This window comes from Rhinatrema bivittatum, unplaced genomic scaffold, assembly GCF_901001135.1.
Source record: "Rhinatrema bivittatum unplaced genomic scaffold, aRhiBiv1.1, whole genome shotgun sequence".
Taxonomy (NCBI): domain Eukaryota; kingdom Metazoa; phylum Chordata; class Amphibia; order Gymnophiona; family Rhinatrematidae; genus Rhinatrema; species Rhinatrema bivittatum.
The window spans coordinates 198,313-204,312 of NW_021820739.1; positions in this window are offsets into that span (position 1 = coordinate 198,313).

Consider the following 6,000-nt stretch of genomic DNA (forward strand, 5'->3'; position numbering starts at 1 on the left):
GTGGTTAGGAGAGCCTGCTGACAGGTGGTTAGGAGAGCCCGCTGACAGGTGGGTCATCAAGGATGCCCTAGAGCAGGGGTGACCAACCTTTCACAGGCCAAGAGCCGAAAAATAAATCAAAGAGCGCTCAAGAGCCACACATGCTTATAACGACTTTTTAACATTTCAAAAGTTATTATTATTATTAATAATAATAATAATAATAATAATAATAATGACATTACTTTGAACTTCTCTGCCCCTCTTTCTCTGCTGCTCTTGCTGTGGGTGCCAGGAGTCTGCCGTATTCTGCCTCCCTCTTTTCAACCGTCCTCCCTTTCCCCAATTTTCTCCTCCTCCTCCCCTCTCCCTCTCTTCAGCTTTCCCCAATGTTCTCCTCCTCTCTCCATCTCCCTCTTTTCTTACTTCTGCTCCAGCGCCTCCTCATCCCCACCCAAGAGGCTGAGTTAGTGCACCACCGGGGTCAAGCAAAGGCAGTGGATCCACAGATTCCTGGCCTGGGCAGTCTCTTCGGCAGTGGGAGCTCAACAGAGTGGCGCTGTGAAGAGAGCCGCGGCAGAAGAGCAGGATGGTAGCCTCGGCGGCAAACAGCAGCGACAGCCTCAGCAGCAAACAGCAGCGGCGTCAGCGGCAAACAGCAGCGACAGCCTCGGCGGCAAACAGGAGCGGCGTCGGCGGCAAACAGCAGCGGCATCGGCGGCAAACAGCAGCGACAGCCTCGGCGGCAAACAGCAGCGGCGGCACGGCTCAGACACTGCCATCTCACTTGCGCCATTCTGCCGCAACTGTTGCTGCTGAGGCCGTCTTTGCCACTCTCGCTATTCCTGCCGCCCATGTATACGAATTACGGGGACAGCTCCAAGAGCCGCACGGACTCCTCCAAAGAGCCGTGTGCAGCTCGCGAGATGCAGCCGGTTGGCCACCCCTGCCTCAAAGGGGTGAGGGAACCCTCAGATTACCCAAGAGCAGTGGATAGGAAAGTTGCAGATCTGAAATGTTTACAAACAAGCAGTGATATATAGTGATATATAGGGGATGTGGTTAGTGCAGTTAGTGTAGCTGGGTTTAAAAAAGGATTGGATAAGTTCTTGGAGGAGAAGTCCATTACCTGCTATTAATTGAGTTGACTTAGAGCAGAGCTTTCCAAACTTTTCATGTTGGTGACACACTTTTTAGACAAACATAATTTCGGGACACAGTAATTAGTCTACAAGCAAACCGGAGGTTAAAGGTTAAATGAACGAAATGTATTTCGACAATTTATGTATGTTTCCTTAAATATATACATAATAAAATGTTTCACAACACAACATATCTTGTGAAAACCTTTCGTTTATATTAAAAATATATAATATTCCAAGATTAATGTTATTGTTATAATTTATGAGTAACAATAATAAAACAAAGTTATTGTGTTATCAATTTACCTCTTTAATGAGATATATGAGCTTGATGGGATGAACACAGCTTTTGAATATTTGGTGTTAATAAAAAAGTCCAAAGGGTCTTCTGCATAATTTAAAAAAGCTGGCCAGTTTCACACTATATAATTATTTGATAGCCTCATTCAACTAATTCTATATGGCTATGAGAGTGAAATCTGGAATATATAGGAAGGGACAGAATGTCAATATAAATCCTGCACCTCCAGTTCTGTAACTCTGTGCATCCACTGAAATTCCCCCAAACAATGGAGCTTGGATGTTTCCCTTACAGCTCATCATACTAAAAGATATTTTCAAATTCTGGTGTCACCTCACAGTAACAGCAGCACAAACACCTTCCACTGTCAGGCACATTGTGAACTAACACAAAACCCCGCAAAAAAGACACTCAAAATCTATACTGCAATCCCATTGTAACATAACAGTAATAACACCAAGGACTCAAACAACAATAACCCTACCTGTGAAAAAGCATGGGTAAATATTACACTGGGTCCTAGAATACCAATACACCACCTACTGAGGAAACAAAACAAACCCGATTGCTATAGATCCCTATGCTAGCAGAATCTCTCATCATGGTCACACACACAGAGCAGAGACAGACCCTCACCAAATACAGAATACAAAATAAAGGAGCACAAATTAGACAAATACTGAAATGGAAACTCCAAGAAGCCAGACTCTGTGTATTAACAATGGAAAAACAGAACCACCATTCCTCATAAAACAAACAAAATCAAGAAACATAAAGCATCAGTTATAATAGTAAAACCATACTAATAAAAGAATATTTTAAAACTACTGATAAATAGAATTTCTATTAATTAAAATCATATACATTTTTTACAATTTCCCAGAGGTTATCCTCTCTCACACAGACTCACATGTCCATTCTCTCTCACACATACACTTTCATGCTCTTATACCCACCATAACCTCTCGCTCTCACAGACACTGACACACTCTCAGGCTCTAAGACACTCTCTCCCCCTCCACACACACCCCACACACAAACTCTTACTCCCCTGGATTTTCTCATACACACTCTCTCTGGCTCCCTCACATACACACAAACACACACACCCAGGCAAGTTCCCAATCATTCTCACTCAAACACACACACCCAGGCAAGCTCCCAGTCATTCTCACACACTAAAACTGACCCCCAGGCAGGCTCCCATTCATTTTCACACCACTCCCTCACCATCCCCCAGGCAGGCACCCATCCATTCACACACATACACCCCCAGGCAGGCACCCATTCATACACATGCACACACTAAAGGCAGACCCCCTCTCTTTCTTTTGCCAGCAACCTTGGAGCCTCTCTCATTCCTCTGCTGCCACTGATGCCGCATGGCTATTGGGGAGGCGCTGATTGCTGCTATTGGCACTGAAGCCCATTCTGCTGCCTCCTCTGTGCAGGCCCCCTGGGTTTCCACTTCCTCCATGTTGATCTCGTACATTGTGAGAGCCGCATAGAGAAAGTGCTACTCTTGACATTAACAAAGATTACATGTGCCAATCAGTAAAAAGTAATTTCTTTTTTTTTTTTTACCTTTGCTGTCTGATCTTAGTTTTCTAATTGGTTGTTCCCAGGCTTTTTTGTTCCACCTCCCCTTTCTTATTTTTTTGCCAATTCATTTCATATTGTCTTTTTTTCTATTTCTTTTCTCTCCATCTATCTTCTTCCCTCAAACATACAGTCAGGTTCTCATTCTCACATGCTTTCTCTCTCTCTCTCACACACACACACAGGCTCTCACTCACATGCTCTCTCTCTCATACAATCATTCATACACAGTCTCTCTCTTGCACATGCTGTCTGACTCTCACACACCCAGGCTCTCTCTCACTCCCACATGCTGTCTTGCTCATGCACAGGCTCTCACTGTCACATGCTGTCTCTCTCTCACACACACACAGGCTCTCACATGCTGTCTCTGCAAACATTGAGATCCTCACTCCCACACCCAATCTCTCAACTCACACAGGCACCAAATCTCTCAACTCATCTCATACACACACACAATCTCTCAATTCAGCTCATACAGGCACCCAATCTCTCAACTCAGCTCAGCTCATACAGGCACCCAATCTCTCAACTCAGCTAATACATGCACTCTACGGGCCCTCAGCCTCTCTCTTACCTCTGGGCCTCCTCTTCACGGGTCGCTGCAGGATCGGCTCTGCAGCGGCCCTGATCTTCTCGGGCCGATCCGATCCGCGGTGGGGGCCCTGCTACCGGGCCTCTTCTCGCCCGCTGCAACAACGCGGCTCCTCTTCTGCACGCGGCTGCTTCATCACCTTCCTGCCCGTGCGACTCCGGCAACATTTCTCTTCCGGGGCCGCGTGGGCAGGAAGGAGGCGGAGCACCGGCACGTTTAGACGTGCCCTTTTTCTTCGGGCCGTGGTGACATGAACTCACCACGGCCTTACCGATCTTCCGGCTGTGTGTCTGCAGCACACAGCACAACGATTCTTCGCTGCTCAGCCGCCAGTGGGATGAGCTCCACCGGCGGCCACATTGGCTCCCACTTGCCGGTGTGTCACGTGCACCGGGCTTGCGCGACACACCGGCACACCTCAGGCGACACACCAAAGTGTCGCGACACACACTTTGGAAAGCTCTGACTTAGAGAATAGCCACTGCCATTACTGGCATCAGTAGCATGGGATCTACTTAGTTTTTGGGTACTTGCCAGGTTCTTATGGCCTGGATTGGCCACTGTTGGAAACAGGATGCTGGGCTTGATAGACCTTTGGTCTGACCCAGTATAGCATGTTCTTATATCAGATGAGGAGTGGAGACCAGAGAAGAAACCAAATCAATTGTCTCATCCCCAACGATGTGACTGTAAAGAAACCCGGCCCAGGTCACTATGAACCGGCTCGATCCGTGGAGGTAGAGGAAGAAGAAATAACTCCTTAGTGGTGGGACCTCATTCCATAACTGTTCATGACTCTAGTGTGGCACAGGTACTGTGGGGAAGGGAATCCATCTACTCTTAGGACACCTCCAGCCTACCTGGGACACTTATCATTCCACTTCCTAGAGGGTAAACCAATCTCAGGATCCAGCACTGAAGGACACTTCCACAGAGATAGAGAGACCTTAAATCTCTGCTCCAAGAGAACAGTTAAACCTGGATGTCCTGGTCGTCACTTTGTTTATGCAGCTTAAATATTTTTCACCAAATCACAGTAAATTTTTATTTGAACACCCCATCAGTAAGTCCAGCCTATTCTTTCAGTGTACCTGCCCCAAAGAGCTACAGTAACATCAGGGAAGGGATTTCACTCACACGCCCTCAGCCTAGAAGGGCATCCTTCCCCCCTCCCCCCACCCCCCTCCAGAGATCAAGAACCCACACCTGGGGCAAAAGGACTAGTGACTATAACATTGGGATTCAGCACACACTCTGAATTGGGGTTAGAAATACATGCAAATTTATCTCATGCTTCAGAGCCATGGTTATCCTATGGCCAATATAGGCACCACTGCCAGAAAGGCACAGTGAGTTAGTGCATCATGCAGTCCAGATGGGGAGAAACAGCTGGAAGAGAGGGGATGGATTAGGGAGCCCAATAGCTCTTATTTAGTCTCTTCTACTCTATTCACTCCAGTTTCTCCCCCTCCTGGTTTCCTGCAAGACAGGAATAGAAGGGCTGGATTAGTGAGCAGAGTGGCTTTTTGCTTCTCTGCTCCAACCTCTGCCTCAACCCCTCCTCTCCTCTTCCCTAAAACTGTCTATGAGGGGAGGGGCTGGAACAGGAAGCAGAGGGTTTGTTCTCTGCTGAGTGAGATTCCTTGCACAAGCCTTGTGTGCCTTTGGTGAGGGTGGGGGAAGTGCTGGGGTCACCCTGGAGGGAGGGAAGATAGAGAACCTATGTTTGAGAGAGTGGGGGGGTGGGGGGAGTGCAGTGGAATTTTGATTAAAATTGATGAATGCATCCCCCAATCTACACTGAATCTGAAGGTGGCTACTGGGTGTAGCATTTGCAGAGAGACGGCTGATTGGAGAAAGGGGTCATTAGGGAAGATTTGCCTTTTCAGATTGCACACAATCACCATGCACTAGAAATGCAATCGGATTTAGCGATGTCATCAGAAGTAGGTAAGCGCTGATCCCGTTCATATAAAGAAAAAAAAAGAGATTAGAAAACTAACCAAGTGTGAAGGAGAAGCATACGGCTGACAAGACATGATTAGGGAAAGGAGCCTGTTGTGCAAAGGGCTTTAGCTAACAGGAGCTACAGGCCCTGCGTGCAGTAAGGAGCAGATTTTCAAACGTGCACACGCACGTCCCATTGTCTTAAAAATTCAAGCTAAAATTTTAAAATGAATTCATGTTGTGCTGTTAACCAATGAAGTTCCCGCAGGAGAAGGCTAACATGGTCCCATGATAAACCTTTCACAACCGAGCTGCCGAATTTTGTAAATTTCGCGAAGGTCGTAAAACGAGAAGAAAGAAGCCCTACAGATAATGTATTGCAATAATCAATTGTAGACAATGCAAATGATTGTACTAAAGTACGGAAATCTTTTTGG